This window comes from Chelon labrosus (assembly GCF_963514085.1).
Source record: "Chelon labrosus genome assembly, chromosome: 5".
Lineage (NCBI taxonomy): Eukaryota > Metazoa > Chordata > Actinopteri > Mugiliformes > Mugilidae > Chelon > Chelon labrosus.
This window is the reverse complement of record NC_140341.1, coordinates 28,148,860-28,175,573: the sequence shown is the minus strand read 5'-3', so window position 1 is coordinate 28,175,573 and position 26,714 is coordinate 28,148,860.

Genomic DNA, 26,714 nt, shown 5'->3' with positions numbered 1-26,714 from the left:
CCCTCTTCTACGCCATTTTCTATGGTGTGGTCTGCTGGAGTGGCAGCATCTCAGCGGCCGACAGAAGAGGCTGGTGAAGACCGCCCTATTGAGCCTGTGGAGGTGGTAGGTGATCGGAGGATGGAAGCGAAGCTGTCATCTCTGATGGAAAACCAATCCCACCCCCTTCATGGTGCTATAACAGCACTGGGAAGCGCCTTCAGCAGCCGACTGTTTCACTCGCGCTATATGAAGGAGCGTCACTGCAGGTCCATGCAGGTCTATGGCTTGCACATTTGGAGTACATTGTAAGTTTATACTGTATACTTTTAGAAGAAGAAGAATGGTTCCTTCTGTTGTCTGACCTTTTTGACCTATTGATGATAAAAATAAATGTCAGTCAGTATAATGCAATGTATCATCAAAAGGTCAAAGGTCAAGAGTGTTTTCATGTAATTTCAGCCATATATAGTAGGTGCAGTACACAATGAGATCAGACCATATTCCTCCAGGACTATGGAGCTACATAAAGACATAGAACAATACAAGGCACTGAGCATCGTGTGCATGTGCAAGCTTATGAAGATACTACAAAACGGTACAAACAGTGTAGACAAACAGTGCCAACAGCGCAAGAACAAGAGACAGTGCAAAGATAAATAGTACAATACAGACCTCCTGGGAGGCAAAGCACTTACAAAAAAGACACTACACAAATGTATTTTTAATAAGTGCATTGTCTCCCAAGTGTTTTGTTAATATAGGTTAATAATTTTAACACTTTTTATCACAGTCTGTTTTTTTGCTATTATATTCTAACATTGTCTTTCATAATCATCAATGTACATGTAAAATGCCATACAATTTTTATTTTGTAACCATAAACACAGATTAATTATCAACAGACAACAGACAGGATGAATTAGAGTTAATCTGACATTTATTTAGGCTTTGTTCTTGACTTCTGATAGGCTTGATTAAAGAATGTTTCAGCATCTTTCCTTTATCCCGATGATAAGTAAACAATACTTTAATTATTATTATTCTAATTATAAAATTACTAAAAGGAATTAATGACTCACCTGCATCAGATAGATAATGTTCATCACAGACATGTATGCTGATTAGCTAAATTAGCTCAATGACAGATGGTTTGCACATCTAACCCCCCCCCCCCCAAAAAAAAACAGATCCAGTCCATGTAATGTGTGCATGATTCTTTGATCATTTTAAAAAAGACTGAAAGGAATTCATTTAAATAAATATAGCATTGAAATCACACTCATGGGGTGCCGCCATTTGAGAAAGTGAAGGTAAACGGAGAATGACTGCAATTCAACCGTAGTATGTTAAAAGAATTATTGATTACTTTGGTTTCCACCCTTTCTCCTTCTTCAAGCATCACTACACACCTGCTCCACATTGTTCAACAGCCCTGGAAGGAACACAAAAGGTTTTGTCCTCCGCACTTTGATATACACACTGTTGCAATATATACGTCAATGAACCAAAGAGACTAGCAGATTAATGTAGGAGGCAAACAGCGTTCCTGTTGAAAATTTAAAAAAAGGTCCCCCATCTGGCAGACGAGTGTTGTTTAGTCTCGCTTCCAGCTCCTTTCTGGGAGAAAGCCAGTTTGATGGAGAAAATGGATGATCCAAAGTCTGCCAGTCACACCAATTTGTGCCATAAAAACACCACATGTGTTTGACTAAGGAGGCCAATGTCAGCAAAGTCCCTTGAGCAACAGTTAACTAAATAAGACTTGTCAGGTCTCCCTATCAAAGTCAAAGTCTCCATAGGAAGATTTATACCCGCAACATTGTTGTTGTTTGAATGGTTCCAAGAGAGCACCCCTCTTGATTTCCATGCAGTTTTAAGAAGCTTTGGAGGTCCTTGTAGAGACTGAACCAAGTCAGTGGACGGCAGGCCTGTCAGTGTTGTGTTTGAGTAGGGCTTGGTATAGCACTGTCTGTCACCACAGAGCAAATGTTTTAATCTGAGAGGACACAGCACCTCTGAGATTCACACAGTGCTCTATTGACTGTGCAGAGCTGTGGTGTAGACTCACCAGTAAGCTCTAATCAAGTGCAGTTTGACCCAGACAGTCTATAAGACAGACACAATTAAGAAAATGCTTTGACTGCATTCAGCTTTCCTTGCATGCACAGGCGACGCTGTAAAGCAGCATCAGTCAACACCCAGCATCGTTCCAGGGCAGACCTGGTATGGGTAACTCGCTTCAGCACTTGTAACTCAACTTGAAGTACCCTCATTTGTTTACTAAATGGCACCAAAATCAAACCTCTGGGAAGATGTTACAGACCTCATGAGTGTTACAACCGAACCCACTAAAAGGACTACAGAGGGCAGAGGGCAAATTTTATCATTTATACAAAATAAGTAAAGTCCAAACATATCGTGGTTCTGAGTTTTAAGTATTTCTTGTGACCCTGTTTGTAAAATAAAAACAGCAAACCAAAGGAAAACCAAAGTTCTTCCTTGGCATTTCTTGTCTTGTTCTACTTCCTGTGCCCCCCCCCCCCCCCCCCTCCCCCACTCTTGGGTTGGTTTCTCCTTGTGTGCTCCTGCCTTATTAGTTCCACCTGTGTCTCGTTTGCCCCTCTGCCCATGTGTATAAGTAGCCCGGCCTTTCACTTTGTTCTGTGGCAAGTTATCTGCTGTATCACCCTTGCTTTGCTTAACCTATCAAGTGGTTGTAGGATTTTCTTCTGTGACATTACCACCGTTTGTTCCTCGAAGTTCATCTTGTTTCTTGTGTTCCCAAGTCCTTTTTTTTTCTGTCTTTTCCTGTTTTTTGGATTTGTGTTCTCAACTGCAGCGCTTTTTGTTACTGTTTCATGAATTTTCATTAAATTAGCTTCGTTGTCTGACTCTTGCTTCCCCTCTGTGTCTTGCATTTTGGTCCTTCTGCTGCATAACCGTGACAAAACAATGTAATATGCATCCAAATATATATATCCAAAAAAGGTTGACTGTAACAAAAGAACAACAACTAACAATGTATCTCCCCGTGATGGATCACAACTCAAATCCACTTTCTGTTTGACTCACAAAGTGTGTGTGCATCTGTTTGTGCTACAATGGATGACAAGTGAATGCTGGTAACCCTGGAGTGCAGACTTTTGCTGCACTCCAAATGGCTCCATACAGACGACATAAAATTTTTATTGGTGTTGAGTTAGGAGAAACTGTTGGAAGATGATCAGATCGGTTGGTTTTAGGCTAATCAAAAGTAGAAAATGTTAAAATTAGGGAGAGGATATGGATGGTACCTGAGAGGGTGTGACTGATGATATGAACAGAAGAGTTTGTAGCAACCATCTAATTGATATTCCCAGGGAGCTATTAAGAGACTTAAAGGACAAAGGTAAAATGTTTCTCCACAGAGCTGTATAAATTCATAGCAGCGTCTCGCTGTTATTGCAGGAAGAGTTGGAGTCATAACACACTTTATAGAGCTAAAAGCTCCTCCTGAAATCTGTGTGAAGAGAAGCTCACTGAAAAATAAATCTCAGCATGAGGTTTTCAAAGTGCTAATATCATAAGGGACATCCTCCTACTCAGCTGAAAACACAGTTTTCTGAGCAATAATATCATAAAATAGTTATGTAAGTTACTTTTCTGTATAGTATCTAGGAAATATATGACTAAGCACACTCAAGGCTATTGTTAAAGCCTGACCTGGTGGTGTTTTGGTGTTTTGTTTGTTACGGGGAGATTGCTGGTATCCTGTGGGTGAAGTGCATGACTCATGGTTTTATAATCAGGAAATAAGAGTTTACACAATAGTTGTTTTGAGAGCTGAAAAAACAATTAGGGGAAAGTTAAGGCATTTCAATTTGCAGTTATGGACTTTTGGCCAGTTGGAAGAAGCAGGCTAATATACAACATTCACTGTGCAGATGCAGTTCTAAATAGACTCGTGGGAGTCCCAGTATTGTTGAGGTTGTTTGCCCTTTCAAGGCCGATATGCTCTTGGCTATGTGATTTGGTTCACTGCCATACTGAAAGGTGAACCATCACCCCAGTCAGTGTATTCTGGAGCAGGTTTTCTTCTGTATCTTCTCTGTATTTCGACTTCAATAATCCTTTCCTTATATCAGACCAATCTCCCTGTTCCTACTGCTGGGACTGAGGCTGCTGTGGCATGAGTCTGCCACTACCATGCTTCACTGTATGGATGTCTTCACAGATGATGAGCAGTAACTACTGTTCCCAATACATATAACTAGGATTTCTGCCAAAAACTTTTGTTTTTTGGGGAGTGGGGGGTCTTTTCCTTCATTATCTCAGTTTTTAAATGCAGTTTGGCAGACTGACCTTGATATTTCTCATGAAAAAACATGATATATGGACAGCTATTTAGATGGCTGTCCTTTTGGCAAGTTCTTGGCAAGATCTCTGCAGATGACCTCTGAAACTTCACTATGAAGTATGCAAACAGTTTGTGGATTCCCCCAACTCCTGAGAAAATGTCTGGCTATTTAGATCAAATTTTTCCACAAGCTAGCCTTTGACTTTTTCTTCTGTTTGGTGCACATAGTGTACATTGAGTTATTTTTCTCTCACTGAAAACAGCTGCCTGCTGCTGCAGAAAACCAGTTTGATGAGAGCAATGAGACTGAACGACAGAACAACAAATCTGCAGGTCATGAGACCGAAACAGTGTGGTAAAAGTGCTCTGCAGAGCAGAGGAGAGTTGCATTGTTGGTGATTGTTGTCAGCAAATTCATTGCTACGAGTAACCTCTTTCCCATCAACCCAGTTATTCTGTATCAATATACAGAATAATGTAGTTTTAAATAGTCAACTTACTGTAGAATAGCTTGGATTAATTATTTCAGAAAGGTGGATGAATAAATTGCACGAAGACATGTTTTGATCCCCCTGTAAGTATTTACCCACAAAAACAAATGGTGTCATAATCATTTAAAATGTTATCTTACGATATTAATTCCTCAAATGCCCCCAAAGCACACAGCTCTATTAAATTTTTAACAGCATATTATGCTCTTGAGGCAATGTGATCCCGTAATAAATAATTCCCAACAAATATTCTTAGAGCAACACCGCAAAATCATTTGTAGTGAAGCGGGAGGAATCATTCCTAAATGCTATCATCATTCCCCACCCGCTTCCAACCAGATGCTCCCAGCACTCCCCACCTGGTGACGGCAGACGACAGGACACTGCTGTCCCTCTACCATCCCTCTACCCCCAACCTCTAAATCTGCGACTTAATCTGTGTCTTTTGATCTACAGCTGCTCCGATGTCTGGAGGCAAGTTACCAGCCAGCTGAAACACCTGAGTTCTTCCTGAGCCTGATACACTCAGTCCAGTTTAGCCTTTTGATTAGGTTAGAATCCTTCAGACTTTTATGTCCCAGTCGCACTGGACTGTATTCTTGCTTCTATTAATTATTTTTGCATTTGTTTTCTGTTTCTCTGGAGGGGTTGGCAAGAAGTTGCTCACAGCACCAAAATAAGAACATAACAAATTAAAGACACAGACTGATCAGCCACAACATTATGACCACTGACAGAAGAAGATGACATTAACCTTCTTGTGACAATTCAGTGGTCAAACCTTTGGACCTGGCATTCATGTGGATGTTACTTAGACATGTAGCACCCACCTAGACCAGACCAGGCACCCCCACCCTATAGCAATGACACTCCCTGATGGCATAAGCCATCCCCAGCAGGATGCAGACTGACACAGACACACACACAATAACACTTTAGGAACAACTCAAAAAAACATGAAGAACAGCACAAGGTGTTGACCTGGCCTGCAGATTCACTAGATCCCAAACTGATCAAGTATCTGTGGGATGATCCACAGAGGCCCCTCCCCTGAACCCATAGGACCCAAAGGCCACCACTACCAACATTCTGTTGCCAGACACCACAGGACACCCTCAGAAGGCCCATGTCTATTCTTTGATGAGTCACAACTGTTTTGGAGGCCCAAGAGAGACTGACACAATGTTAGGTTAATGTCGCGGCAGATCGGTGTATACAGTATGCAAGTATAAATATAATGAAATAAAATATTAGGGCTGCATTAAGGTATGTTTGTATATTGTGGTATATTGTAGTTCAATGGCATGATGTTAACGGAGTACACCAAGGTATTGTGATCAACTGTCAGATATACAGATATAATGTGTCAAAAAATAAAACACGGATGGAAATATATTCTCTTTTTATTTCATGTAACATTTCTTTTAACAGCTATAAAACCCATATTATCCATACAACTCAGCCACTGACAGTTTAGTCAGATGTTTGGATGTGTTGGATGCTTAGAGCAGCTAATGTAGTCCCCACTTGCCAACCTCAGGCAGAGATGAAGAGTGGGCTACAGAGGCGGGAAAAGCTGCAAAATCAATGGAACTCTCCTCAAAGTACAGAGCTGAAGTATGCTTAGCTTAGCATGATGACAACTGACAAAGGAGAAACCGCTAGTCTGGCCCCATTCAGACTCAACAATGGTGTGTTGTGTGTCTTCTTTTGGAATATTTATGGCTGTTGTCAAACTTTGAGTGCTACAGCATGAACAGTTGGATGTGTTGCAATAAGGCGTCTCCATGTCTAGATAGGACCCATTTATTTGTTTGATTATTTTTTCCTCTTTGAACGGCTCCTTGTCTGGCATGCTAGAAACCAGCTGACAACGCCAAGGCAAGAGGCCATGCTGCTGCAGAGGAACGCCTTGCAGATCTGGAAATGTAACTGTATTTCCCTTGTGAAATCAGAAAAGGGCTCTGACATTGTGGTCAAATTGCTTTCAAGATTGAAATTCTTAATGTCAAATCTGATGACAAGTTAATGTAATACATCACATACCTAATATCCCATCATACTCTAGTATTCATGTGTGTTCAAGACCTTACTTAGTCTTCTCGATGCCAGTACGGCATGATTCCATATGTATGTTTTATCTCCGCCCCATCTTAATTCAAGTTATTGAAGACCTTTTTACAAAAGTTTGACAGTAATCAATGCACAGCTGATAGGTTTACACTGTTGATAAATAACCTTGTCATTTTCACAAAGAATGCAGGCATATTGTACTTGCTCTTCAGAATGATGTCTTCTTTGGCATGAAGTCTTTTTTTTTTTACCAGCCCTTTAGCTCTAGTTCTTTGACTATTTATGAATTCTCTCAGTTCCCACTTTTCCATCCACAAACTTTTATAACTGTGCCTGCCCTCTCTGCTCTAATAAATAAAGCAATGAATAATATTCCAAAGAGAAAGTTTCACATAGTTGCTGAGGTTGGCATTTTTCTACTTGTTCTGTCCGAACACAGACCACGTGATGCCAACATGCGCTATTCTCGGCTCAAATGCAAGGACGTACTGTATATGGCATAGTTGGTGATGGCCCTTGTTCTTGATTGTGTGTTAATTTAAAGTCAATAAAAATTAGCAATAGGAAACTCAAATTGTCTCAAGGCCGTGAGAATCCAGAGCCTGAACCCCCCAGGGCAAACACTAAGGCGACAGTGGCAAGGAAAAATTCTCTTTTAACAGGAAGAAACTTTTTGCAGAACCCAGCTCATATGGGGAGACCCATCTGCATGAGGCTGGCTGGGTAGAGAACGAAAAAGAGGGAGGTGGGACAGACGGAGAGAACAGAGCAACAGAAGCTAGCAGATATGTTTATGCATGCATCTGAATAAAGCAAACATGAAGCATACGGTATAAACATGATACAAGATGATGCATAACACATTGGAGATTGGTATTGGAAAAAAAAGGATAGAACCAGGGTTCAAAGTATTAAATGCAGAAATGTTAGTGTTATAAGAATTAACAGGGGAGCAGAAGCACAAAACTATGGAGTGATGATAGTTGTTATATTACAAGTGAGTACAGTATATGAAGTATTGTAGGCAGATTGGAGAATTATGTATGTAACAGTTGGACAGGAATTGATAAATAATGAACACTGCACAGGCTGTTAAAGCCAGGACCACAGATGAGAAACATGCAGATTCTCAGGCCAAAACATGCCATTGCAGGCCACCTGGTGTGGTGCTAACCACCACACCACTATGGATCAGGACACATGTGGAGATGCATTTTATTTACCAGGCGTGAGCAGGCACTACTTGCGATCGGGTTGCCCAAGACAGATGTTAATGCAAGGTCTGAACAGGTACCAGAAATGCCGGTCTTTTAAAGTCAGGCCAATGTCACCTACAGAAGGAATACAAGCTGAATTTGGAGCAACACACATCGCTACAGGTGAACTGACGATTCTCATTCACAGAGCGTCGTCTCGTCAAAGCTGCTGGAGCGTCAGAGCTATGCAACAGGTGTCCTTTGTCACCAGTGCTGTGGCACATCAGGTTTGCAACTGACTGATGTTAATCCACCTGCTGCAACTGTTTCCACTGAAGTCACATGCCTTTCATTCAGGAAACGGGGCTTTAAGTCCTGTGCGAGGATCATTATTTTTCCAGTGAGGTTCATTTTATGTTTTAATTGCAGTTTCATTTTTCAAGATTTAGGCAGTAAAACAACTTTTGCCAATGGTCTTCATACCTGTAATATGGTGGCAGGTGGGTTAACAATAGAATCAGGTGCAAACCCCCAGTATTATGGTAACAGTGCAGATGCAGCAGCTTTGATAAAACAATATTGGAGAGCTGGCTCCAATAGACTGTAGTGGTGGCACTAAGGTGAAGGACAATAAAAACAGACAACTGTTGGTGTGATAAGGCTGACTGAGAATCCGGTGGCAATAAGGAGCCTTGGTTCCAACAGCTTGGCTGGTGAATTTTTATCCCTCATATACTAAACTGCAAAGCTTGTCCTTGGCGGACCAGCTGGAGAGAGATGCAAATTGCATGTAGTGTTAATAAGCGATCTCTCGTGCGTGTGTGTTAACATGCTGTGTGCTTTGAGTCTGCTGCCTTTGTTGCTGATTACCACTTCTGTTCTCCAATCTCATCTGATTAGAATACATTTTTCTGTCCTCGCTGTCCTCGCTCTCTTTCTTCTCTTTGTCTTTTTCATCCCTTCACGAGGACGCGGTCAAAAGGCACGGATGCTGATTTTATTTCAAGCCATGCTGGTTTATCCAAATGCACGAAAAGGCTGACACCCGTACCCTTCATCATGGATTCGTATCACATACATCTGGCCATGCATGCAAAATATGACTCTGTAATGAAGCAGAGGGCAAGAATCGTGCTTTGTAAATGTCACATTTTCTTCGTATCAGCAACTTTTCCTTTTTTCTCCTTTCAACATTTTGCATACATTTCTGTCTCCATACACAGGGAGAACAAGCCAGTCGGAGTTGTTGTTGTTTTCTTTTTCATGTTCATCTATGATAGCTTATATTTTACTGATTGAATTTGATTGCGCCTAGTCATCATTCCATTAAAATACTTAAAAGCGAATAGGAGATCCAGACCTTCAGGAGGCCTCCAGTTATCAAACCACATCTGTGCTTCATCCCTCATCCCTCTCCAGACCTAACCTTGATGTACACAGTTTCCAATGGCAACCACTGCTAACAGCTACTTATTAGAGAAAAACAGACACAAATAATGGGAAAGAAATAACAAAACATCTCAGGGGTAATGTTCAGTATAACCACCTGTATTGTATAAATGGACTCTGAAGTGCCTGCAGACTTTTGGTAGAGTATACAGTATGTGGACTAGAAGAATCAGATAAGACATCTTGGATGGAGGAGCATTCAAACTGTCTGTGTGCCACAGTGTACAGAATACACTGATCACGCATAACATTACGACCACCTTCCTAATATTGTGTGGGTCTCCAAAACAGTTCTGAGTCATCAGTGTAGAGGCATGGGCCTTCTGAGGGTGTCCTGTGGTGTCCGGCAACACCTTTGGGTCCTATGGGTTGAGAGGAGGGGTCTCTCTGAGGGGTCACTCATTACTTCTGTTGGGCCTGGTACTAAGGCACTCAGTATTGGGGTTTGGCTATCATGAATAATTAATAATTATCAAAAATAATTATTTATTATTAAATAATTGGATCTGAATTACTAGATCACCTCGGGGCACCACCCTTCTAGGAAGGGAAAAGATAGCCAATTAATCAAAACAGTCTCATAAATTATACTAAATTGTCAATATAGATTTCTGATTAATAATTAACTTAATAACTATAACCAAAATTACCACGTTAACAACTAGTTACAGTTGAAGGAATTTGGAGTTCTTGACAGTGTAGAGGTTGGCAACATTCACTCTTGTGCAATATTAAACAGACAGGTATGTTTAAAAGACATTTATTAACAAGAATAAAAGTAAACATACAAGCTAACTACAGTGTACTCAATACAGGTGTGTGTGTGTGTGTGTGTGTGTGTGTGTGAGCCAAAATGGCCGCTGGTTGTGTGTGAGCCAAAGTGGCCGCCGGTTGTGGGCGTGTCAAGATGGCCGCCGGTTGTGGGCGTGTCAAGATGGCCGCCGGTTGTGGGCGTGCCAAGATGGCCGCCGGTTGTGGGCGTGTCAAGATGGCCGCTGGGCCTTGAGGTCTTGAACACAAAGGAACAATGGCTGCTGAGTGGGACACTCAGACCATGTGCTCGCCAGTAGATGTGTGGAATGTGATAAGGGTTTTATGAGGTGCCAGGTTAGAGGAAGAGTGGTTAGTTAAGCATGCAAGACCCTGAGTCTATGTGTTGCACAATTTAAACTAACATCAAACCACTATACTATAAACAACTCAATAAACATAAATATCACATTCAATCAAAGTTTAAGTTCTATGCTCTGCTTAGCTTAACTAGGCCCAGGTCATACTACCAGTTGGTGGAAAGTCCATTTCTGGTGTGTTGCTCCTTAAGCTGGCTGATGGAAGGGCCGAGCTGGGAAAAGTTGAAGTCCTTGCTGTGTTTTCCTGATGGCAAACGGAGGGAAACCGGCCGCTCCTTGAAGTCCTTTGAAGTGGCTTGTTAGCAGCTCGGTGCTAACTAGCCATGTGGCTCCTGTTCTTTGAGAGTTTAGCCTGCAAAGCTTTTGTTTGTTGGCTAAAGAGCTGGTGTAGATTCCTCAGCAGGAACTCGCTTCGCTGCTGTATGGAGAACAGGCCTGCAAGTAGTTGCTCTTTGTTAGCAGACTACCTGGCAGCCAGCTGCAGCTGAGCCGCTCGGGGTCTCCACGTGGAGGTGTGGAGTTGAAGAGGTGGAAGAGTAGAGAATAAGAGAGAGAACACTGGCAAAACAGCGCATTTTATATGACTTGATGACCTCAGAGGTCACATGCCACTGTCAGCCAGTGAACTGCTTGGTCAGTTTCACACCTGGAGGATTGTGGGAATCTGGTGCTTCCAGGGCTTCCCTTTGTCTCCAAGACAAAGGCAGCCATGTGGTTAACTTGATTATGCGTGGTGAGCATCCATAGCTCAACACCAGGTTCAGATCCCAACATTCCCCCCTTTGGTCTCACGATCTCACTCGATGTGTGGTCGTGAGAGCACAAGTGTCCGTGTATAATCCAAGTTGGAAAAGTTCATTCATAGTAATGACGTCTGGGCAGTCTGTTAACCAACTGGGCTGTGGTAAATGCTAACTATCTTAGCTAAGCAAAACAAAATCATCAGGTGACAAAACTGAAATACACATAAGCACATTGACAGTTACTAACAGTGTTAGTGAGGAAAAGAAGAATGTCAGTGATGTAAATTGTTAGGGTAAGATGCAGAAAGAGAGTGGCACCTACAATGATAAAACCATTTCCAAATGTCCAAGAGTTTTGTGGTTTACTCATTGGATCCTATTAGAATAATCATTATTCAATGCAGTACTCGGTCTGATCTTAACAGAAATAACAATTTTGTCCTTCATGCAGATGTTGCTGCGGAAGGATGTCATCACATTTTAAAATCTTGGTTGTCAATGGCTGTATCATTGTCTAAATGTGTCCTAAAATTTGTGTTGAATAAGGACATGTATAAATTGCAAAATACTACCAAGGAGTTGGTTCAGGTGTAATTGCAAAGTTAGACAGTGGGTCTGGGTCCAACCAGAATTTAGGCTTTTCTCAGCTAATAGTGGCAGGTGTGACTATTAGTGAGTTGAAAACTATGGAGTTTGCTGCTGTTGCTGACAAATCACAAGTTTGCCTAGGAAACTGCAAAGGAAGTAAAGTACTTTGTACATACTAGCAGTACAGGGATGGACTGTTATCACTGTGAAGAAGGAACTCTGAATCTGAGGTGCCTTAAGTTTTTCCGAACTCGTGGCTCAGGGCTGTAACGCTCCGTGTAGCCAGAGGCACAGAGGTATTCAGAGGCATTGTCACTGTCTGCTGAATTATGATCATCTAAACTGCGCTCAGAGATGCTGCGATCATCATCTGAGCAGTCTATTGGCTGATCATATTGCTGGGCCATAATTTCAGAGTAAGGCTTTCTACAGCTCCGACTGTGTGAATGCCTATCTCTGGGAAGTTGGCGGACATGGCGGCTACGCTCAGTGTCCTTGTGTGGCCCTTTATCACCCCCCTTTGGTCTGTTCTGAGGGTGACATTTTAAGGTGGTAGACCGGGATGATGCCTTGGTGGTTGAGCTGGAGGGCTCAACTGTCTTCCCTCTTGTTTTGGAAGTGACAACAGTTTCCCAAGCCACCTGTGTCATCTTCCTGATGTCCTGCATCGAGGGGTCACCTTGGCGTGTCATGAGTACAACGTGAGTGCGTACACATGGGTGAAGGTTCTGCAAGAATAAAGACTTGAAGGTGGAGTTCTCTTCTAAGCCCGGTGCATTCTTGCCCTGAAAGTACACATGTCTCAAACGTTTGTAATAATCTCTAGGATGCTCATGACGGGTATGTTTAATTTGGAGGGCTGCAACCATTGAGTCAATCTCATCAGCAGTAGAAGAGAATTCTTCTAGTAGTGCTTGACGGAGCTCTGTGTAGTCATCTCTGACTGAGGGAGGTTGTGACTGGATAAACTTATGGACAGCTTTAGAGCTTGTTTTCCATACAAGTTTAACCTTCTCCCTTTGGGTTGCATGGGGCAAATCAATTAGGGCGTGGTCTAAATCCCTAACGTAATTGTCAACGTTATGATCACAGCTGTCTGGATCAAAATGTTCAATGTCCTTAGCAAGGAACTCAAGCACTTCAAAGCGGGGACACTGTGGTGTCCGGGCAGGTGCATCACATGCAACAGTCGTCTCTGGTGGAAAGGCGGGGGCTGGGCAAACCTGTGGTGTTGTAGTCCCCCCTTCGGAGAGATGGGCACGGATGGAAGTGTCATGCATCATAGACTGAAAAGAAGATTGGGTAGAATATCTTCTGGAGGATAAACTACAAATCTCTTCACGGTCTACGTCAGTGAGATGGGACGTCAGGTAACCGTTACCTCGGTCTCTCAAAGGAGGTTGAGGAGCTGACTCCATTCCCAGGAACTTAGGGTCGGCTGGAAATTGTTCCCATCTTCTAACTGGAGGGGGCGTTAACCTTTCACTAGAGGAGGAGTGTGAATCGGAGTAACCAGAATCACAATGGCTTAACAACTGTGGTGGGGAAAGACAACCTGATTTAAGCCTTAACAATTCTTCTTTGTGAGCACAAAGATCCGACTCTGCCGAGTGCAGGTCTGATAAGTAGCGCATAGCTTTCTTATTGGCCATTTGTACCTCATGGAGGAGACAAGCCGTTTGCGCTTTAAGGGACTCTACCTCCTTTTCTAAGGCTGCTTTGCTCTGAGAGGCAAGGCTGGATTGCCTGTGGAAGTTCAGAAGCAAACATCTTAACAATGGGCCTTTGGATGCAGTCTGTGCATCACACCTGTCCTTCAGTAGAGAATCTATCTCATCCCTGCACTCACTGAAATTCAACTTGTTAATGAATTCAGGGTAGCCTGGGTTTAGGCTCTGTGCAAGGGAGGAAATGAATTGCTCTACACAGGGGTTCTCCATTGTTATGTGGGATGGAGGTGTCAAAAACAACAACAACAAAGCAATGGGGTTAGCAATGCTATGCTAAGTAGCTATGTAGCTTCTAAGAGAGAGGCTAGAAAGGTAGCTATGGCACCATCTAGTGGTTCTAGTGGGCACAACAAATTTGGTAACACAGTAAATGCAAATTTACTCACCAAAACTCAAAATGCAGTAACTGAAATGCAGGGCAGTAACAGTTAGAGACGTGATTCTTAAAGTTAACTTGGGCTGTAACACGTGTTAGTGGCAGCTAAGTATATAACTTATATTTCACAGGGCTGGTAGCACACTGTGGCTCTATCTCAGACTCCTTATCTTACTTAGGCTGAAATGCATGGCAGTAACAGCTGGCACAAGTTCTTTCACACAGGGCCGGTGGCACGCTGTGGTTTAATTCAACAGGGGAGCACTTAAATTAACAGGAAACAGCTTGACTGGATTGCATGAATACGTGGTATTCGAATGCCGAAATTCTTACAACTACGAAAAGTAGGTTCAACTTGAATTGGCTAGCAGCAAAAGCAACACTTAATGTAGAACAATGGGACTGAAAACAGTAGTTATTAATAACGAATTATTAATAATTTATCAATTTATCAATTTATGAATTTCATAAATTATCACCACACTGCACCTGTTTGTAAGTACAACTGGACATCTACTCTTGTGGTAGACTAGTGGGATTGAACGTTAAGACTTCTGGCAAGTCTAAAAGTTGTTCAAAAATATTTTTGGCTTTGGCCAAAATTATGCTGAAATTAATATTGCACAATTATGAATATTTGCCAACAGTACTCTGCCTCACACGGGGCACCATTTGTTGGGCCTGGTACTAAGGCACTCAGTATTGGGGTTTGGCTATCATGAATAATTAATAATTATCAAAAATAATTATTTATTATTAAATAATTGGATCTGAATTACTAGATCACCTCGGGGCACCACCCTTCTAGGAAGGGAAAAGATAGCCAATTAATCAAAACAGTCTCATAAATTATACTAAATTGTCAATATAGATTTCTGATTAATAATTAACTTAATAACTATAACCAAAATTACCACGTTAACAACTAGTTACAGTTGAAGGAATTTGGAGTTCTTGACAGTGTAGAGGTTGGCAACATTCACTCTTGTGCAATATTAAACAGACAGGTATGTTTAAAAGACATTTATTAACAAGAATAAAAGTAAACATACAAGCTAACTACAGTGTACTCAATACAGGTGTGTGTGTGTGTGTGTGTGTGTGTGTGTGAGCCAAAATGGCCGCTGGTTGTGTGTGAGCCAAAGTGGCCGCCGGTTGTGGGCGTGTCAAGATGGCCGCCGGTTGTGGGCGTGTCAAGATGGCCGCCGGTTGTGGGCGTGCCAAGATGGCCGCCGGTTGTGGGCGTGTCAAGATGGCCGCTGGGCCTTGAGGTCTTGAACACAAAGGAACAATGGCTGCTGAGTGGGACACTCAGACCATGTGCTCGCCAGTAGATGTGTGGAATGTGATAAGGGTTTTATGAGGTGCCAGGTTAGAGGAAGAGTGGTTAGTTAAGCATGCAAGACCCTGAGTCTATGTGTTGCACAATTTAAACTAACATCAAACCACTATACTATAAACAACTCAATAAACATAAATATCACATTCAATCAAAGTTTAAGTTCTATGCTCTGCTTAGCTTAACTAGGCCCAGGTCATACTACCAGTTGGTGGAAAGTCCATTTCTGGTGTGTTGCTCCTTAAGCTGGCTGATGGAAGGGCCGAGCTGGGAAAAGTTGAAGTCCTTGCTGTGTTTTCCTGATGGCAAACGGAGGGAAACCGGCCGCTCCTTGAAGTCCTTTGAAGTGGCTTGTTAGCAGCTCGGTGCTAACTAGCCATGTGGCTCCTGTTCTTTGAGAGTTTAGCCTGCAAAGCTTTTGTTTGTTGGCTAAAGAGCTGGTGTAGATTCCTCAGCAGGAACTCGCTTCGCTGCTGTATGGAGAACAGGCCTGCAAGTAGTTGCTCTTTGTTAGCAGACTACCTGGCAGCCAGCTGCAGCTGAGCCGCTCGGGGTCTCCACGTGGAGGTGTGGAGTTGAAGAGGTGGAAGAGTAGAGAATAAGAGAGAGAACACTGGCAAAACAGCGCATTTTATATGACTTGATGACCTCAGAGGTCACATGCCACTGTCAGCCAGTGAACTGCTTGGTCAGTTTCACACCTGGAGGATTGTGGGAATCTGGTGCTTCCAGGGCTTCCCTTTGTCTCCAAGACAAAGGCAGCCATGTGGTTAACTTGATTATGCGTGGTGAGCATCCATAGCTCAACACCAGGTTCAGATCCCAACACTTCTTTTGTAATATTTTCAAGAGATTTTCAGTTTTGGTATTATTTGAAATATTTGTTTGACTTGTTTGACAATATTGCTAATGTGGAAGCATGTTCACTGTTTACATTTTACTGTAATACAACATTGAAAATGTTAGTTTCTTATAATGAAGTGACCAAAGTTGCCAGTTGCTACCTGACTACCTCAGTTTATTCCTACAAGAAATTGTGCTTTTTCTTTTCCTCTGTATGAACAAAATGAATGAATGTTATGGTGTCATTTGATATTAGAAGCATATAGTACAAACTGGGTGCAGTACATCATGGGAGTAGAAGGAGCTGTGTGTATGTTTGGTTCTGCAGTTCATTTTGAAATAGCTGACGAGTGCTTGGGCAACACCGAATCTGCAGTGATGGAATGGACTAGTTGTATCATTTTGTTGATCTTACTGTAAACACTCATAGTTCATAGATGTTCATAGTGCTTTAAGTAAAATGTTTATAATCTGGTCAGGGGTTTTATATACGTCTGAACACAACAAGTTTGAATAATTATTCACTATAAATTTCCCAAATAACAAGATAACTATGACATTCTAGTCTGGAAGCTAGACCAACTTGGCCAAATGGCTCTGATTGGTTGAACGACTAATCAGAGCCATGACCTCAGCAGAATGCAACTATTTCCAACCTGATGTGCATGTTTTTGGACAGTGGGAGGGTGCCGGAGCACCCAGAGAGAACCCAGGCAGGCACAAGAACCTGCCTATTGTTATAGTATAACAATACTATAAGGGCCACTAATGGCCTTCCACTGGATTGGCTGAGGGCTACACCAGTAGCATTAGCTTAGTGGCTTGAGGAGGCTGAGACCTCCACCTGCAGCTGCAGTGGGCTGATCATCTGGCTGTTGGGTTTGACAGGCCAGAGTCAGTGGAGGAGGTTGGACCTTCCAGCCCAACCTCCACACTATTAGTGAGTGTTAGAAATGACTCCTATTTAAAAACTCCTACTGATCTCATGATGATGTCATCATGACATTATCATGACATCATCATGACATCATCAAGAACAAGTGGCCAATGACCACGCCCATTGTGGGCGTGTCCAGATGTCACAAGTATGTTTGCATTAGTCAGTGGATAAACTCAGACATATGTGATCTGTGACAACACTACATTTTTGATTTTAGAGGTTAATTTTAAACAGCCAAAGTTATCTGAACTGGACACAGCATTATGAGGTATGACCTCAGCAGAATGTGTTTTTTAGGAGTTTCCAGAGGTAGTGGAACGTGCTTGATGCCCTTGATTTCAATAAAGCAGCAGAACACATCAACATTGCACAACTGTTTCGACAAGAACGCTATCATAAGGGAGTGATTTTGATTGACATCCCTAATATATATATATATATATATATATATATATATATATATACACATATTATTTATTTATTTGATCAAATCTGTGATGTTAAACAACAACTCACTCAAAAATGTCTTAATTTTAAGGGTGGGATGAGTCTGGCCCTATGTAGCCTATTCAAAATAAATGAAAAAAGCTAGTCTTATACATGTTAGTTTTTGTTGCTTTTTTCCCGTTGTACCGAACCATGACCCCCACACCCAGGTGCTTACAGAACCGTGACTTATGTGTACCGTTACATCCTTACTAGCAAGGAAATGCATCTTTAAACCAATGATAAGGTGACTTGTATCAAAGATGGAGATAGGATGGTAAGACAATCAATACCTTTCTTGGTTTTAAAAAACACCTACACCCTTGTACACAACTGTTAGAATCATAACCACAGATTTAATGGTCACAGTTAACTTGTGTACTTCCTGAACACATTGACCTGTTAATTGTCAATTTAATTCAGATTGTTTCATCAGCACACACAACCCCACTCAGGTTTGAATGATACCGCATCCAATATCCATCTCAGACACGAAGGCTGCTGATTCGATGAAAATCCTTTTTTTTTTTTTTTTTTTTCTGTGATAAATAATGAAGCTCGGGGCTGCATGCCAGAGAGAATCTCAGACGCTTGTTTCCTGCAGGGATCTAATCAGAAGGCACCATCAGTGTTCACATCACTCTACCTCCACTCAACAGATGTGCAGGAAGTTCACACCAGAGTAATTATGCTTTCTTTGTGTGGATTCAGCATGTCCATATGCTATTTGTGTTGAAAAACGCATCTGCCCTGCTTCACCCCTCAGCACTTTCCCTCGCGGCTTCCAGTTGGGTTCCTGCCAGTACCAGCAGAAAAGAGTGCCGATGAAGAAGTGCAAGATTACATGAGCAGTCACAACTCTTTGTATGGTGATGGTAATTAAACAAAGACAGGATTGACGGAGGTCGCACCTGCACAGTAAGCCTGTCATGTATCTTGTATCATTGCTGATTCAGTGATAATTAAAAGTGAGACGTGGAAATCAGCAGATTTAATTAAGTTTTGTCTCCTACTTTGAGGAGGTCTGTTTGATCCTTTTTCCCTTTGTCGTCTACTTTTACAAGACAATGAAGTAAACTAGTCTCCTAGAAATGGGTTTTATATACTACTAAATATTTGGCATAATGGCTTTAGGAAGCCTTAGGAAGCCATTATGGGGTAAACGTAATTCATGTGTGGATTAAGTTGAGCATTTGGGATTAGCACTAACATGTCGTAACAACATTAGTTTAACAATAGTTGAAAGCTTTCCTTTCATAATTAGTGTTGCTGTAGTTTAATTTCTTTGCAGTTTGTGACTAAGTGTGCATGATCTTTCTTACAAGTCGAGCATCAACTTCGCCATCGATGATGTGGTCTACGTAAAAACATTGATTTGCAAACATTCTGCGCCAGATATGCCAAAAGCAAGTTTAACAGCACAAACCCAAAACTCAAAAGTGTTGGAATTCATTAAACAGAGACGCAATGACGAAACCACCACCACAACACAGCCTCTACACGTAAGCATCTCAACGATCTGTAACATCATCAGCTATATGTTATATTTGTATCACTATCAGATTCTCAATGTACGCTTTAGTCAGATGTATTTATCCATGACAGATGTATGTTTATCTCGTTCCTCCTGCTCTCTTCTCTCTCTTGTTCTGTCTCTACCCTGTGTGTTCTACTCAAGGTTTCTTCCCGTTAAAAGGGAGTTTTTCCTTGCCACTGTCACCTTCATGCCTGCTCTGGGGGTTTCAGGCCGGGTTCGAGACCAGATTTTGTAAAGCGTCTTGAGGCAATTTCTATTGTTATTGACGCTATATAAATAAAACTGAATTGAACTCAACTGAACAGAGAAGATTAGCCGACTTTCCAATCAACGAGACAGCAGCTTCCATTACTGTAAAAAAAAAAAAAAAAAAAGTTGGCATCTGGTAGAAGTATGGCTAGTGTGTTAGCTTAAGTAATGAAGCAAGACTGTAAAGTGCATTTAGTGCTCAGTATAACTTTAAAGCACCACAACTTCCTGTTTGTTCTCTCTGTTACCGCAATGTATACGAGAGTGGTCACGCCATATAATGATCTGTTACGTAATCAAGCACTTCCATCACATTTTCACCTATTTTTATGGCCAGTAAAGGGCAGTGCTACATTGTAAATGAGCCCGTGTTTATTGTTTAAAGTCAATTGAGTGTTTCAGCAATAGATAAGTATGTCAATTCACCAGCACACTGTTTTCTCGTCTTCGCGCGGCTCTGCCACAGCCCTGAATATTTAACTGCCATGTTTACTGCTCCGATATTTATTCTGAATTATGTTTCAATTATACAGAACCACTGAACCACACCCGTCACATGAATATAAGGTATAACTGTGGTCGTAGTCTTAAAATACTGTATGTCATGATTATGTTTGAATAAAAGGAGAACTTCTGCTAATTGCTTTAGAAATGAATCGACAACTCGAAAATTGGCAATAAATTAAATAGAAAAAATAATAGTTTCTTGCAGTCCTAGTAGTAGTGGTTGTTTTAATGGGCTATTTGCAGCAGGAGTCATGTGGTGGGCTATAAGACAAAAACAATAAAACGCCCCATATACCTAAAAAGAAGAAAGGCAGAAGTGGGTAATAATCTCACTTCCCAGGTCACTACTATAGATTTTAATCACGCCCTAGATGTCCCATGCGGCTATTTTAGACACAGAGGTTAAATAAGATTGAACTTTGAGGACATAATTCATTTAAAAGGTTTAGAGTAAAGTAGATTCAACTTCAGCTTCACTTAACCCAACACGGACCAAGAATAGCAAAGATCAGATAGGAATTCAATAGTGCATACAAATAGGGAATATAAGGTCATATACAATCAAACAAATATGAAGAAGGAACATCATTGTGGGTGACAAGGTTGAATACAGAGAATCTGAACTTGATGCAGGGAGGAGAAACGTGTGGAATTAATAATTAGTGCTAAAATAACTTGCCCTTCAAGATTGTTTACTCTTTTTACATGTGCTGTCTTGTTCGTGTAGATTTAAAGTTTTGCAGGGGCCGCTGAAATGACATTGTTTTGACATTGCATTTTTCCAGGTGACATCTCCTCCAAGCCCCGGAGGCTAGAGATTTATGCCCATGGTGACTGTGGAGAAGACAATGATGGCTTCCGCAGTCTTGTTTTATGACTCTGAGGCCCCGAATATCCCATACCTCTTTATGTTCAATATGTCACTCCTCCGACGTTGACAACATCTCTATTTTTCAGAGTCCCTCTGCTCATTATCACTTCCTGGGACCGAAACGGTGCGATAAGCAGAGACGTGTCAAGCACATGTCTGCATGTACAGACAAGGGCGTACAGCTGACACGGGTGTGCATTTGTGCGTGTGGACTGAGTGGACTTTTGTGAGCCGATGCACACGCATACCTCACACATTTACTAAACAAAGCGGAATGTGATAACTAGCATAACTGCCGCTGCATCCCCGCTCGCCTCGGAATTCTTTTGAGTCGGTTTGTACATGCAAATCTAGTTTCCTCATTAGTTCTGATTTTGTCACTTCAAACCCAGGAAGATGAATCATTCCATCTGCTGCGTGGAGAAATGAATTTCATTTCACCATCTCGCCGGTCTTTCATTTTAGCGCACAAAACAACACTAATTTGAGGCTCCTCTGTCTTTAAATTGTCCACACAAGCTCAGCCCCTCGTTCCCATATGCTGCCTGGTGATCTTTGCATGAATAAAAAAACAAGAGAATGATGAACCTCTGAGGGGTTGTAGCAGACTCAACAGACATGAGTGAGCAAGAGTGACGCTCCCTCAAGCTGCCTGCCATCTATCAGTGGCTTGGTGACATCCTCACACTGCTTGATGTTTTCCCTACAGCTGATGAGCAGCGAAATGCACTAGACTGCACCGGACAGAGATATGTCTCCTAACAGGAACACCAGTTAAATCTAGGTAGGTGGCATGAACAAATCACAAGACAATGGGCCCCTAGACACATGTCTGTAAGAGACACTTATGCCTTATGTTGTCTTACGTTTATTTACAGATGTTTTGCATTTGTGTTCTTGCATTTTTATTGCTAATTAGCAGGGCTAGGCATGTAGCAGTGGTCGCTGGTGCTTGGTGAGGGCAGATGGTGGTTTAACTGCCTGTACCCAAGCAGCTCAAGGGTAACGCTGAAGGACATGTATTATGTTAGAAAAAACATGTATAACAGAGTTCAATAATGTCAGAGTATACAATAATTAGAGAAAAAAAATCTAACGTTAATCGACAGATTCAAACAAAATGACAATGACAAGCTTCCAAGCTAAGTCACGGCTGAATTGAGTAATAATCAAAAACATGCAATATCAGCAATAAGCTCGATAACGCCTACCCAACAGACAGCTGAAGGGACAGACAGCAACTCTAGTCCTGGGGGCTGATATACAGCTCCACTGGTGGTCTTTGTATTTACTTTGAGTCTCTGTCATAGACTGTATATAAATATGTACAATGCATTCCCACTTCCTTGCACTGGCTAAATTGAAGCTATTTTCCTGGGGATACAGGAGGCGTCATCTTGTGAGTTTGGAGCCAGAGTCTTCACAGTATGGTGCGAGAGTGGAGCCGCACTATCGCAGACCCGCCCACACTTCCTCCAGACTCACTTGTGTTTTTGTTTAATTAATACGGCGCTCTGCTCTACCTCCTACAAAGAAATGTTGGATTATACACTGTACTTATTTTTTTATTTTTTTCCAGCTCTCCCGGTCCTACAAGACTGCTTTATGGGGTGGTTGGCACGGCAACGTGTGTCATCATGATGTCACATCCTTTTTATATTGCATTAAATAACTAACTAAAACGGGCGGCACAGTGGTGAGCGGGTTAGCACTGATGCCTCACAGCGAGAAGGTCCCGGGTTGGAATCCATGGGCCGACTGGGCCTTTCTGTGTGGAGTTTGCATGTTCTCCCTGTGTCTGCGTGGGTTCTCTCCGGGTACTCCCGCTTCCTCCCACCGTCCAAAGACATGCTCATTAGGTTGATTGGTGATTCTAAATTGGCCGTAGGTGTGAATGTGAGTGTGAATGGTTGTCTGCCTCTCTGTGTTAGCCCTGTGATAGATTGGAGACCTGTCCAGGGTGTACCCCGCCTCTCGCCCGATGACAGCTGGGATCTGCTGGAGCCAGGAATTACAGGAGTTACAGAAGATGAATGAATGAATGAATAACTAAAATGAAACTTCACATCCACTAACATGGAGGAGGTGGAGCTTATGGCCTATACTGCAGCCAGTCACCGGGGGAAGCTCTACTGGCTTTGCCTTCACTTCTGTGGACCTGCTCCGTCGTCCATCTTTATACAGTCTATGGTCTCTGTACTTATTTTGAGACACTTTTTAATTGTTTGCATCTCTTTTTTAGCAATTTTATGCTGGTTTTGACTTGCACATTTTACAGATGACAAACTATTCCAATCACAACTAGTCACTTTGGATCTCTCTGCAGTTGAGTTGAGTCACTTTGTAGATGATTTGAACCTTTCTGCGACTCTATGCCATCCTTTTGAGTGCCTTTTTAGTAGTTTCCGGGCGCTCTGGGATTGCTCCGAGTCATTCTGCACCTCTTTCTAGCTGCTTTGAGTGTCCTTGTATTTATTTCAGCTCACTTATCTTTACATGGATGGTAGAGGAAAGTGGTGTGACATCATCCTCTTGGCATTTCACAGATTACACGCTATTCTGCTTCAGCCGTCAATACACGTCCTGTTAAATACTCTCCATTCTTGACCCCCTCTTCCTTTCATTTATCCTCCATCTTGCAATTTACGAGTGGCTTTCTTTGCCTTTTCTTTCTCCTTCCATTTCATGTGTGACAATGCATCCTCCATTAAGTCTTTATATGATGATGGAAATGTCATAAGGGCATTGAGGCGGCTATACATCACCCTATTCATACCCCCACCCCCTTTCTGCTGAGCTTTCATTTTCCTTTGCTGTATTTTCCTGCTCTGTCACAATGCATGGCTTACTGTAGGCTCAGAATCACCACTTTACGCAGCCACATATGGCAAACGTCCCTCACCAAGGCCTCATTAATACCTACATCTTCACATATGACTCCGCTGTAATCTGTACTCGCCACAGAAGCGCAGCCACTCACGGTCTGCATGTAAGTGAAGGATTTCCTCTCTGACCCAGCTGTGCTTTCTCCTCAGATCCCCGCACCTTGAGGGAGATCCAGGCTGCCGTAGGTGTATCAGTCCTAATGCAGCGCTAGTGCACATCAGCCACAGGGATTTACAGGAAATCTGCTTATTTTGGAGCGATTTTGATAAGCGAGGAGAATAAGCTATTTTCCCATTTCCTGTAACTGCAGCGTAGTCACCTTGGAGACCGGTGAGATGTGGGTGTAATAGGAAGAGGAACAGCGTCAGGTGATGAAATGTGTGTGCGTTAGCTGAGCTGAGTACCTGCTGGTTCCCTGTTCTCCACCCTGTCCCCCTTATCACATTACAGCTCAGATAGATAGTACCCAAACCCCAGAGGTAGAGGATTAATTTGTTTAAGGCTCTGCAGACTGCTTTGACTGACCTTGGTCGGGGCGAAAAGAAGAAAAAAGAATGATTTCTCTCCCCTCTTTCTGCCCTGCACACTTGCAGGGAGGGAGAGGGAGAAAAGATTAAGAGAAACAAGGTAGTCATATCTCTCCTTTCAGAACTAAAACCACAAAGTGGTGCAGCCACTGGGCTGTTTGAAACAGTGTTTCTTGTTTGCATTACTAGTATGCCAAGCTCACGATTTCACCATCAGCAAATCCCCGCCAGCATCAGCTTTTATATATCCTTGTATTTAATTTGTATCCTAAAAATGACACTATCATATTACTTTTGCAATGTATTATTATCCACTAGAAAGTGTATTCGTGTTAATTTATTTTTTTTCTGTTTTGCTTCGATCGATAGACAAGAAACTATATAAGCAATGGCAAACCTTGTGTTTATGCAGTAAGGGCTTTAACCATTAGTCTCCCAGAATGTCCCATCTCCATGGCAATGACGGATCCTATCTGTGTGCAACAGAGTGGCTCATTGATGTGTTTTTCATAGGGAGCCTTAGTGAAACCGGAACTTGTGGGTTCTGTTTCATAAATAAGTGAACATCTAACATTGTGGTTTATTTAATATTTAGGTATTTTCTGCAGCCTTTGTCACACACCCTTTTTCCATAAGCCTTAAACGTTGGTGGCCTAAAATGCATGATTTGAAATTAGTCCTTGAAACTGGACTCACAGACATGTCTATGGCAAAAGCAGAGCCGACAGATTAAGACAACAGAGACTGCAATGAGAAAGTAAAAAAAATAAATAAAAATAAAATAAATACTTCAGAGAAGAGTGTGGTGAGTTTCATGGATATGCTTGAAACTGAGACACGGTGACGTACCCTCCAGCGGCGGCTATGGTTTAGCTCTGCAAGTGAACTCGTTTAATCACAAAGGTTCGTTTGTAGTCCAGCCGATTTGTCTTGGAATCTTGAAACGGGAGACTGCTCAGAAACAGAAGTGGAACAGAGGCTCGTCCAGATGTGATCAGACTTCAATAAAGAACACTCATTTGTGGAAACATTCATTTTTGATTTTGGTAACAGGAAGAAAAGCAAACAATATCACGAGACTCATCCTTCAAGTCTATGTGGCAGCTGTGATTGCATTTGTGAGGATAAATGATGCAAATATTGATTACAAGTTTATTGGTTTTATTTAGGCGTGCATTTGAATTTGCGAGCCTACGTTCGTGACATGTGTAGCAGTGTGTCACATCGTGTTTTCTTCGCTGCAAGCATGCTGAACCAGCTCTGCCATGTTGCGCACCCGCACAAATCCAAAGACAGATGGGAATCTAAACTGAGAATATGTTTTGAATTACCTTGTAATTCAAAACATATATACCCAAGTAAATATGCAAGTACATCAAGGAGCTGAATCTTTTTAGACACATTAAACATGCACAAAAAGACACGTGAACACATTAAATCCCCATCAACGTTCCATTTATTATTCACGGGACAGGCCAGTGCATTCTATTCAGAAGGTGTGCCTGTCAACATCAATAAGGAAGATCCAGTTTGAGGGGCCATTAATACCATAGTAGCCACTCCGCATGTTGTCAGATATGAATAATGGTTTGCATAACAAATCATTTCACTTTCTGACAGATATTCCAGCGTCTGCTCGGGCAGAGGCTCGGGTTGCGGCAGTTTGCTCCCATCAGCAGCCCTGCCGCTTGATCAAAGCTGAAGTTGAGGACTGGAGGCCAGCAAATTGGCAAAGCAGATTTTTCCACGCGGATGACACCTTGTTCTGTGGCCACAGAGAAGATGATACAGGGAAAGGTTATGCGCCGTGGCGATAGAATGAATCACCAGCAGTCATAAATAGTTAGTGTCCCACAGCTGGGATATAATGATATTTTCTAATCGGACCTGGAGGTCTGTGCACCTCGTTTCTCACTGATGACGTCTTTGTGGCAAATGTAAGTTTACCAGAAAACAAAAGCCTGCATCTGCTGTCACCTGCCGCATGAATCTTTTCACAAAGCCGCTGTGATTCATCTACCCTCTAAACAAGGCAATCGGGAGCACATAAGCATTCTCCTCAACCGAAGTGGCTCTCTCTAAATGCAATGTTACTGATAAAGCTGCTCCTGTACCAAGAATCTATGATTGTACAGAAACCGCTTCCCCCTGACGTCCTCTTTTGTATTTCTGTCAGTGTGATATGTGAAGGCTTTAAGCAGTGTGCCGTGCAAGGACATGACAGCTGACAGGTGGTGGAATGGAGAGAAGTTGCAGAGAAATGGAGGACTAGTCCCAGAGAAACAAGGTTATACGCTGCATCGCATGGCCTGTACTGTACTGCTGTGGGAAGCCTCGGAATCAGGGTCACTGGTGACCCTGGTGTATGGAGAGAATTCAAAATCTATTCGAAGTTTTGGTGCAGAGAAGCCCACATGCCCACAAGTCTGAGCTAT